Source organism: Pleurodeles waltl, chromosome 3_1 (genome assembly GCF_031143425.1).
Source record: "Pleurodeles waltl isolate 20211129_DDA chromosome 3_1, aPleWal1.hap1.20221129, whole genome shotgun sequence".
Taxonomy (NCBI): Eukaryota; Metazoa; Chordata; class Amphibia; order Caudata; family Salamandridae; genus Pleurodeles; species Pleurodeles waltl.
The window spans coordinates 1949917365-1949929461 of record NC_090440.1 but is presented as its reverse complement, the minus strand read 5'-3'; the positions used below and the strand labels follow the sequence as shown (position 1 = coordinate 1949929461).

The 12097-nt window shown below is 44.7% G+C and overlaps 1 protein-coding gene across 2 annotated transcripts in view; it reads left to right on the top strand.

Moving 5' to 3' along the window:
• The window catches only part of EFCAB5 (EF-hand calcium binding domain 5), a 207129-nt gene that overhangs the window by 171643 nt on the left and 23389 nt on the right, over window positions 1-12097 (top strand). The window lies entirely within an intron of this gene.

Here is a 12097-nt window from a genome sequence, read left to right as displayed (position 1 = left end):
TGCCAAAGAACACACGTTTGGTGTGAAACTCATACTGTGATTTTCAGAATGAGTCACAGTAAGCAATGAAACAGTACAAAGAAATATATTATTTACCTTACCACTTGTCTTCTGTTTCATATCCCTTCTCAAAGCTGTCTATTCCGGACTACAGTCCCCATGTTAACCAGAAGGTGGCGCTGTGGCAGCATGCTAGAATGCCACTGCAAGTAGCAGCATCTTGTTCTTCTGTTACAAATCACTAATTCCGTTATTGCAGGTTTAATGGATCGTCTAAGTGCGTGGGCAACGTACATATGATCGTCCCTGCTTTATCCATTTGGATAAGTTACTGAAATTTGTAACAAGGAACCGTCACTCCGTGAACTGTAGACGGAGAAAGTCCCAAAACAGAGTCAAGAGACAGCGTTCAGTGCCAGTTAAAAAAGCAGAGCTCCACCGAAGGCACCGGTGTTCTTCACCAACTATGAAGTCCGTGCCATCTTCATATGTTTTTGTAGGTGAAATCAAAGTCATCGTAGGTTGCAACGTATATGCCAATTCGCTTGAAAATGCATTTTGATTCCAACCACGCTGAAGAGAAACATCTCGCAGAAATAAGATTTCATTAAAAAAACACATGCGGGTAGGCGGCCAAAATATACTAAAATATGCGAAGCGTTGCATGTAAATCTCCAGTGATACGTCACCTCAACGATCAACAAGCATTTGCAATGCAATGGGTCTCGCATTTGCTCGAATTAGAGTTATTAGCATTGTAAACTCCTAACCAGACTTTTCTTGCCACATATATTGAAAATGAAAAGTAAAACAGTTTCACATAAGCAAGCCGATTCACAGCGCCACCGCCGCCATGAGCATCAACAGGAAGGAGAGACACAAAAAGAAAAAGAAGTTCGCTTGCAGTCAAACTTATCGGCAAAAGTGCAATTAGCCATGTAACAGGGGCGATGGCCAAGGTGTAACAAAACCTCCCAAAGGAGGGACAAACGTAAACCATTTACCAATGTAATCAAAGGATTTTTGAAGGGCAAGCCCACAAACTAGTGGTAGTGATGGGCGTGAGGTGGGCGTTGTTAAAAGCCCAAATACATACCAACTCATTGCTCGACCTAAAAATTAGACCGTGTGAGCTGGTTATGTCATCAGTCATGGTTGTGCAAAAAATACAGTTTTTGCACACTACTAAACATTGTGCCATGTCGCAAAGCCGAGCCAGCGGACGACCTGCCTGTGATTTGTACTTCAGGTCCACCCTCCTGCACAAGTGATGACAATCGACCAGAGACAATTCATTTAAATTTGTAATTTCATGGAAATTACACAGGTCACCTAATGTCATGGAATAATCTCTCCAGCAATTGTTTGCGTGTTGCTTTATTTGGAGCTAGAATTTTACACAAAGCCAGGTCATGCTGTTTTAATAAATCTGGCTTTGCATGGCGTCTGAGGGGTATTTGCCCTGTTGCCACCTGTTAGGCTGCCTTTGTATACATTATTGGTGGATTATATTTGCAAACGTGTTGCTTTGGGTCTGAAAGCATTTCTTCCATAGTGTTATTTTTTTTGCGAAAAATAGCTTTTCCGTGTAGAAGTTGATTGAAGCTGGCATTTGTGCTATATAGCATCTTTTTAGTAATAGCTTTTCGGTAGTTAATGTGGGACACTGTGTTTTCTCCTCAGAAATACAACATGCAAACTTGCTAAGAAGTGAAGGCTTTGTTGCTGGAACAAAATCAAACTTGTCAAAGTAAGACTAAAGGCATACAAGGCAACGACCAATTAGGATTAGGTACATCACTGGAGGAGGGCGGAGAGAGACAAATTAATATTTCTTTATTTATAGAGCTCTTTGAACACACGCATCATCATGGTACTATCATCAAAGGGTGGGGGCAGCAATGAAGCTTGGAATCATTCGAGAATAGATGAAGGATACTTAGAGATTTGAAGAAATAAAGGATGACCCTCAATGTACATAAAAGAAAAATCATGGAAATAGAAAAATATCAGATCACTGCAGACGGAAGGGGTAACATGGCTGTGGGTATGTATGATGGAATATATATGGTAGGATAAAAGGGTTATGAATACATAGATGCTGGCCGACATGAGGACCACAGGCAACAAGTAAAGTGGAAGGAGAAATGGCAGTCTTTAAGGAAAATATTTTGTGATGATGGAGCGTGTAATTCATGTGATGGAATGGTGCAATGCACCAGAGAGGGGATGAAGGGTGCTTAGAAATTTGAAGCAGGTCCTGTTTGCGATGGAGAGCCCAAAATTGTTTTTCAAGATGGCTTGGTGACTCCATCTGCTTTGTGGAATAGGTCAACTGTAAGGTGCTTTCATGTCAGTTGAATGAACCAAATTCACCACTGGGTAACTGTAGGAGGATAAGAAGTTTTCCAACAAGCTGTTATTCTCTGTAGTGCAACCACTACTTATGTGTAGAAAAGCTTGATTTCCGTTCTAGGAAATGCACTGTCGTGATAAAGCGCAGATAGGGGAAAGTGCTTTATTGTGGGCTCAGATCCTGGGTTGGTACTGCTAATAGTGTTCTTAGAGATGTTGGACCAATAATGGGGAAAGGCTTTGGCAGATGGAGAGATATGTTCCACTAGGAAACTTTCTCAATTGCAGCACAAGCAAGAGCGTCAGTCTGGTAGGTCCACAGAGGGGAAGCCTTTTTGACAACCACATCAATCCGTTAATGATGAAGAAAACTCCTTGCCATATTTTCAGGCATTTGTAGTTAAGTAGTGGGGCCTGGGGTTCAAAAGCTGTCAACATACATTTGCTCATAGTATGCTGATAATGTTAATTATTTCAATCAGTGAAGGAAATGAGGGGGATCTATCTGGATCCCTGATGCAGCAATTATTGAGCTGGGTCTTGATTTCCAAGCACAGCGCCCACACGTCTGCTTTCCGCTTCGAGCAGCACATGCAGTCGGGATTCTAGCTCGGCCAACAAGAAGTCCTCTTTGAAGGGCCATCAGCTCTCCCTCCTTCAGTCTGAGTATCATGCTGGCTGGGGCTATCTGGAGCTCAACACTTAATTACTAGTGCAATGGAGGCAAACGCACACAGCTTGTTATCACTTCTTAAGTCATTAAGAGAAACTGCGATTGGGAGACAATGTCCTGTTTATAAGAGATATGAATGCACTGTACGAATGTCAGATGTATTGGTCTCTATGAGTAATTACACAAATAGCAATTTAAATAGTACTTATTTTTCTAATTGTATTTTTTTATAGTGCTACTTGCCCCAATGTAGAGTGCTAGAGCTTTACATCACACACACACACATTATAGAATTATACAACTGTCTAAATCCACGTACAAGAATTTAGGGTCATAATGTGTACGAGTCACATATCGTCCTTACTGGTATGCAATATATGTTAACCTCTTAGCTGCTGGGCCTTTTCCACCCCCAGTGCTGAGCCCTTTTTTGGCTATTTGGGGTAGTTGTAAATGTAAAGTTCGCGCTTAGGCCTTCATAACTTTTTGTCCACATAAGCTATCCACGCCAAATTTGCGTCCTTTTTTCCCAACATCCTAGGGATTCTAATGGCCCCCAGAGTTTGTGGTTTCCCCTGGAGGAGACCAAGAAATTAGCCAAAATACAGCGAATATTTCGTTTTTTTTTTTTTTTAAATGGGAAAAAAGGGCTGCCGAAGAAGGCTTGTGTTTTTTTCCCTGAAAATGGCATCAACAAAGGATTTCTGGTGCTAAAATCACCATCTTCCGACCTTTCAGGAACGGGCAGACTTGAATCAGAAAACCACATTTTTCAACACAATTTTGGCATTTAACTGGGACATACCCCATTTTTACTATTTTTGGTGCTTTCAGCCTCCTTCCAGTTAGTGACAGGAATGGTGTGAAACCAATGCTGGATCCCGGAAAGCTAAACATTAAAAGTAGACAAAGTTCTGAATTCAGCAAGGGGTCATTTGTGTAGATCCTACAAGGTTTTCCTACAGAAAATAACAGCTGAAATAAAAAAATATTGAAAGTGAGCGGAAAAAAACAGCCATTTTCTCCACGTTTTACTCTGTTACTTTTTCCTGCAATGTCAGATTTTTTAAAGCAATATACCGTTACGTGTGCTGGACTCTTCCAGTTGCGAGGATATGGCTTGTAGGTTTCATCAAGATCCCTAGGTACCCAGAGCCAATAAATGAGGTGCACCTTGCAATGGGTTTTCTTTCTATACCGGGTAGACAGCAATTCATTTGCTGAAATATAAAGAGTGAAAAATAGGTATCAAGAAAACCTTTGTATTTCCAAAATGGGCATAAGATAAGGTGTTGAGAAGCAGTGGTTATTTGCACATCTCTGAATTCCGGGGTGCCCATACTAGCATGTGAATTACAGGCCATTTCTCAAATAGACGTCTTTTTTACATACTGTCTCACATTTGGAAGGAAAAAATGTAGAGAAAGACAAGGGGCAATAACACTTGTTTTGCTATTCTGTGTTCCCCCAAGTCACCCGATAAAAATGGTACCTCACTTGCATGAGTAGGCCTAATGCTCGCGACAGGAAACGCAACACGGACACATCACATTTTTACATTGAAATCTGACGTGTTTTTTGCAAAGTGCCTAGCTGTAGATTTTGGCCTCTAGCTCAGCCGGCACCTAGGGAAGCCTACCAAACCTGTGCATTTTTGAAAACTAGACACCTAGGGGAATCCAGGATGGGGTGACTTGTGGGGCTCTCAACAGGTTCTGTTACCCAGAATCCTTTGCAAACCTCAAAATGTGGCCAAAAAAACACCTTTTCCTCACATTTCGGTGACAGAAAGTTCTAGAATCTGTAAGGAGCCACAAATTTCCTTCCACCCAGCGTTCCCCCACGTCTCCCAATAAAAATGGTACCTCACTTGTGTGGGTAGGCCTAGCGCCCGCGATAGGAAATGCCCCAAAACACAACGTGGACACATCCCATTTTTTGACAGAAAACAGAGGTGTTTTTTGCAAAGTGCCTACCTGTAGATTTTGGCCTCTAGCTCAGCCGGCAGCTAGGGAAACCTCCCAAACCTGTGCATTTTTTAAAACTAGAGACCTAGGGGAATCCAAGATGGGGTGACTTGTGGGGCTCTGACCAGGTTCTGCTACCCGGAATCCTTTGCAAACCTCAAAATTTGGCTTAAAAAACACATTTTCCTCACATTTCGGTGACAGAAAGTTCTGGAATCTGAGACGAGCCACAAATTTCCTTCCACCCAGCGTTCCCCCAAGTCTCCCGATAAAATTGATACCTCACTTGTGTGGGTAGGCCTAGCGCCCACAACAGGATATGCCCCAAAACACAACGTGGACACATCTCATTTTTTGACAGAAAACAGAGGTGTTTTTTGCAAAGTGCCTACCTGTAGATTTTGGCCTCTAGCTCAGCCGGCACCTAGGGAAACCTGTGCATTTTTTTAAACTAGAGACCTAGGGGAATCCAAGAAGGGGTGACTTGTGGGGCTCTGACCAGGTTCTGATACCCAGAATCCTTTGCAAACCTGAAAATGTGGCTAAAAAAACACCTTTTCCTCACATTTCGGTGACAGAAAGTTCTGGAATCTGAGAGGAGCCACAAATTTCCTTCCACCCAGCGTTCCCCCAAGTCTCCCAATAAAAATGGTACCTCACTTGTGTGGGTAGGCCTGGTGCCCGCGACAGGAATAGATCACACAACGGTCAATGTTGGACCTTACATGAGGCAGCTGTTGACCCTAGGGTGATCCATTCCTGACGCAGGCACTAGGTATAGGCACTCAAGTGGGGTAGTGTTTTTATCAGGACAGGTGAGGAATCACTGGGTGGTAGGAATTTTGTGGATCCCAGCATATTCCTGTAGTTTGTGTGACAGAAGTGTGGCTCAATGGTTAGAGCGGCAGACCCTGATGCAGAAATCTGGCCCAGGACCAGGGTTCAATTCCTGCCTCAGAGGTCTTGCGCTCAATTTCCTCGGACCTGATAATTCTTGCATCAGTGTATATTCAAATTCATGGGTCCCACTCTGTAACTCTGGGCAATAGCTTGCTTAATCTCCACAACGGCCCCAACAGTGCTGGGATGCCAGGCTTCACCTTGGAGGTTGCCCAGGAGTGGGCACCTCACAGGGAAAAGCCAGGAGGGGTTCCACAGCGGTATGCGTACAGTGCCTTGAGACCCTAACGGGTGAGTAGTGCGCTATAGAAGTATGACGTTTTTTTTTACAGAAATGCGAGAAAAATTGAGTTTTTATTCAACATTTTAGCTTTGCAGGGTATTCTGGATAAGAAAACGTTGGGGAATCCACACAAGTCACACCTCTGTGGACTCCCCCGTATGTCTAGTTTCCAGAAATGTTTGGGTTTAGAATGTTTCTCTATATGGCCGCCGAACCCAGGACCAAAAACACAGGTGCCTGCCTTACAAAAGATAATAGATATGTGATAGATAATTTTGATGTCTCCACAATACGATTTGGGTGGTGGAATTTGGGGCTGAACTAAATTGGGGAGCTCCCAAGAGAGCACTCTCTCTCTCTGCTTGCCGCCGCATTCACCTGCTTTCTGGGTTGGGCTAACCCACTATTACCCCGTTGCACCGACTGTGCTTGCGAAGGGACAGCAGGACTGTCCTCATCACCTCCCTCATAATGTACTGGAAGAGGAGTTATCGAATGGGACTCCTCCGACTGAAAAATCACTCCCAGAGTCTGCGCCATTGTCCTATCCCTCAGATGCTGTCTCAGTATCTGATGTCTCAGTCTCTGATCCTATGTCAGAGCTGTCCTCTATAACCCGAGTGACGGCAGCAGTCATCCATCAAGATGCCATCTCTGCTATTGGCTAAACTGTTGCTCTAAAACACTAGCCTACGTAGACAGTCACAAAATCGATGGTGTGTGTGAGATACGTGCAACAGTAGAGGCCACCTTACCTGCGCTTCTTCCCTCAATCAGCATGTTCTTTCAAGACACTCAAAAAACACCTTGTCACATACCATTCGTCACAGTCTTTAGCACCTCCTGCGCCCAGTCCAACAATCATTATTGGTGCTCCCACTCCCTCCTCCTCGGATTCCCTCATTACCACCCAGCAAAAGTGCCCTTCATCTCTCCATAGCCGCCCCCCACCCCGCACATACATTTCATTTGTATTATAGCACAGGTAATAGCTGACTTTACTAATGTACTCAGCTATTGACATAAAATACAGATTTGCTCTTTGTAGTAGTTATATAAACCTTCTGCGCTTCACTAAAACTGCCACTAGACAAAAGTCTGATCCTTTTGTAGCAGAAACATAATCACAATACTTACTTGACTTTTTTATTGCTGCCTAAAAGCTCCAGGTGAAATGCGTCAGTTGAAGTATGTGCATTGCTTTGAAGACGCAAGCTGCAACTGCAAGACAACTGGTGGCAAATATATATATATATATATACATATATATATATATATATAGATCACTTTTATATGTGGGCCTGGTTTTCCTGGGGGCCGATCGCAGCCCCCAGGGAAACCACACATGTATTGACAAAAGTGATCTATATACATATATATAGATCTATCTCTATATAGATATATCTACCTACATAGATATCTATAGATAGATCTATATATACATATATAGAGAGATCTATCTATAGATATATCCATGTAGATATATCTACATAGATATATCTATACATATAGATCTATATATATATATATATATATATATATATATATATATATATTTCTTTTTAGTAGTGTATGGTTTCCTTGGGGGCCAAAATGGCCCCCAGGGAAACCCTACAACTACTAAAAAAACAATATTGCCCCGCCCATGGGGCACCTACCTTTTTAAAAAAAAATATGCCCCGGGGGGGGTCGGCCCGTTTCTGAGGGGGCCGACCCCTCCAAGTGAAATCCCTGGTGTCTAGTGGTGTTTCCTGGCCCCCGATCGCAGCACAGCTGCGATCGGGGGCCAGGAAGCACTTTCAGGAAGGCCTTGTAAGAAAGGGGAGAGTCTCCCCTTTCTTACGAGGCCTTCCCAAATGTGGGGAAGGCAGTTTGGGGCCGTTTTCCCCATGGGAGTAGGAAGCCGCCGCAAGGCCGCTTCCTGCTCTGATGGGGAAATCAACAAAGGAAGGTGCGCTGACGTCACAATGGGGCGGGTGGGGGGCGGGGGGAGACACGGAAAAGCTTCTGTGTCTCCTGGGGAGAAAAAAATAATAATACATCCTCGGGTGCGACACACCTGAGGATTTATTAACCCCCTGCCTGGTGTCGGCCACCGCTCCCAAGGGGTTAAGAGTGCACGGCTGAAAGGAACACAAAGTCAGAATTTACAACATAATGAGATGTTTGTAGTTGTCTATACTAATAAGTCTTTATTACTACCCAAAGAAACACTTTTTAGTAGTTTTATAATAATGACAGATTGAGAAAAAAAAACAATAAGCTTCTAAACTCATGCCTTGCAGTTTGCATGCGGTTTCTTTATGTTTTTTATAGAAACTTTTTATTAACTTTTCTCCTTCGGTTACATCAGGGCATCCAGGCCCTTCACAAACAAAGAAAACAACAATAGACATAGAAGCATTGACACTCAGTACCAATACATAGCATATCTCAGGAACATGCAAAGACCTAGGCAACACATGCAGGTCTGGAGGCTTCCCCCTCCCTCCGACTCAGCCAGTAGTGGCTCTCTGTTCTTTCAATGTCCATTTGAACCCCTTCTTAATTGCTAAATGTCCATGATTTATCTGGGACCGGTTCCAGATGTATCCCTTGTGCCTCTGCCCAACCATTCCATATTTTGTCATACTTTTTGGGGCAACCCCTTGCTACTTATATGGGTCTTTCCAATCCCATACAGAAATCCATACCTCGGGTCCAACCCTCGATCGAGGAGGCATGTACCTCCTTCCATGCTTTTGCAATATCCCTCTTAGCAAGCATTAGACCCAGCCACAGGAGCGTCTTTTGATATTGTGTGCCTCCAAGCCTGTTGGTAATGTGTAGAAGGATACATTTAGGGTCCCTCAGAATTTTCCAGCCTAATACCTCCTCCAACTGTCTGAGGACCCCCTGCCAGGAACGTGCAAGGGCTGAGCAGTGCCAGAACGTATGTGTTAAGTTTCCTGGTGTATCCTCACAACGCAGATAAGCTCTATTGGTCAGAAAGCCCATGTGATGAAGTCGCACCCTGATGTAATAGGTGTGATGGAATAGTTTTAGTTGAATGTGCCTGAATTGTGAAGCTATGGCTGTCTCTTTTGGTGCCTCCAATGCCTACCTCCAGTCATCATCATCTAAGTCTCCTAGGTTTGTCTCCCAGGCCCTAAGTACCGTCTCCATAGGATCCGGCATGCTTCTTAGGAAAATTTTATATGTCTGTAATAGTTATGCTTTGTCATGTTTGTCAACTGGAGGTAATACCCCTTCTTGGGGCTCCTCCATATAGCGTGTGTGGTAGGTGCCGTATTCCCATGACTGTTCCCTCGAGGACATAAGCCTGGTCTGTGAACCCCCCGAACCATCTATCATTGATTATATGAAGATGTGACGCCCAGTAATACAGGCAAATATCCGGTGTGACTATGCCTCCCTCAGACACTAGTCGACAACACTTATCTAAGGAGATGTGGGGAGTCCCGCTCCCCCAGAGCAATGTACGCAACTGGGTGTTCACTTTCTGGAAAAAGGATTTAGTGATGGGAAACAGATGGTTCTGCAAATGGTATAAAAGGCGTGGTAGCGGCACCATTTTAAATATGACAGAACGCCCCAGTAATGACAATGAGGGAGCCTTCTAGAACAATATATCATTAGACAATCTCTCTAGCTGTGGTGCCAAGTTCCTCTCAAAGGAACTATGTGCGCTCCAAAGGACAAACACCTCCAATTACTTGAACCCTCCAGGTTGAATCATTTCAGTCGGGCACAGGGCTATAGGATAAATACCGACTTCCCAGGGTTGATATGGAGCCCGAGAACTTCGCCAAATACCTCTAGGATTTGCAATGACCTCTGTCTAGATATCTCAGGTTCTCTCAAGTACAGGAGTACGTCGTCAGCATATAACGATATTCGGTCACTTTCCACTTTCTCCCATTGGAAGCCCCTTTATAATGGATCCACCCTCACCCAGGCGGCCAGTGGCTCTATCGCAACTGAAAACAGCAAGGGAGATAGGGACAACACTGACGTGTGCCCCTCTCCACTGGAAACGAGTCTGAGACCTGTCCCCCCATGCGCACCCTAGCTCTGAGATCGGTAAAAAGAAGCCTCACATAGTTAAGAATCCGTGGTCCACAACCAATCCGCTCAAGAAGTGTGAACATATATGCCCAGTCAACCGAATGAAAGGCTTTCTGAAAATCAGTGGATAGCAAGGCCTTGTGTTCCCCCACTGATTTGCATAGGGCAATAGCATTATGCATGCATGTGCCTTGTAGCACGCGTCAGCATAAACCCAGATTGATCTGGGTGTACCAGATGATCAATAATGCTTCCCAAGCGATTGGCCAGTGCCTTTGCCCACACCTTAACCTTTGTATTCAATAGCGAGATAGGTCCAAAATCTTTGCAGTGTTGGTCAGCAGTTCCTGGTTTAGGCAGTACTACGATATCTGCAGTTCGAAGATCCAGGGGTATAAACCCTTTTCCAGAGCTTATTGATACACTTCCAGCACAGGCTGGCCTGCCAGTTGCCATACCAATCGCCAGTACTCGGTGGGAAGCTGCCCGGTCTGGGCGCTTTCCCAGGGTTCAGCTGGGCCAATGCAGCTCTTAATTCTTCAACAGTAATGTCCACCTGTAGGGAGTCCCTGTCTTCTGCTGAGGGACTTGAGACTGGTAGGTTCTGCACAAACTGGGGGAGATCCGAGCGTAGGCCCACCTGATCTGCCTGGTAGAACTCTTGGTGATAATTGTCAAAAACCTGAACCATCTGCCCATGGCCCAACACCCTTGAGCCGTCCCTCAACTGCAAGTATGGTATGGTGGCCAGCCCTGGCCTAGGTATGCACAGCCAGTGCAAAGGTTTACTGGCTTTATCGCCCCATTGGTAGGCTATGCTGCGTGTAACCTCCCAGTCTTCCCGTGCTTCCTGTGTTAGTTCCTGTCTCAGCAGAGTCTGTGTGTGTGCCAGGTCATGCAGGAGGTTTTCCTGAGCTGGGGAAGCAAGGCGGCCCTCTACATCCAGGATGCGCCCCTATAGGTCCTGGATCTTCTGCCTACTCATCTCTATATGGCCTTTCATATAACTGATGATCTGATCCCTCAAGCATGCCTTTTGAGCCACAGTACCACTTTCTGCGAGTCCACCAAGCTCAGATTATCTGCAAAGTATTGCTCACTGCATTGTCACATTTCCCTGAAATCGTCCTGTTGGAAATACCATCTATCCATCCTCCATCCAGCCCTCTCCCCTCCCATGCCCCAGGTTAACATCATCTCTATTGGTGAGTGGTCAGATAGTCCCCTCGCTAAGTGTCTCATATCTATCACCGTCAGACACTCCTTCTCGTGCATGAGAAAATAATCTATTCCTTGATGTGCCCCGGTGTGAAAGGTGTAGCCTCTCTAAGATGGATGTTGTGTTCTCCATACATCTGCTAGTTTCAGATTGCGTATAAAAGTTGCTAAATATGTTGACCCACTCCCACCCGAGGAGCGGTCCATATGGAGATTGCATGCCCCATTCAGATCTCCCCCCAATATCCATGGGACCTCCGGTAAATCCTTGAGTAGTCCTCCCAATTTAGGTTGGAAATCCTTCATAAGGTGGGGTGGGGCATAGACACATATAATTGATATAGGCTGGCCCTGAAGAGTCATGGTGACAGCCACATATCGACCCAGGTCGTCTGTCCACATGCGTGTAACTGCCAGGTGGAGTACGCTTTCTAATTAATATGGCTGCGCCTCTGGAGCGCCGATAAAATCCTGCATGATAAACCTATGAGTATCTTTTGCGTGCAAGGAATGGACAGGTATTGCCCATTAAGTGTGTTTCTTGAAGAAGCACAATGTCCGCCTCGGTTCTCAGTGCTGACCTAAGGACTGCTCCCCATTTGATTTTATCTAGAATTCCATTCACTTTCCAGG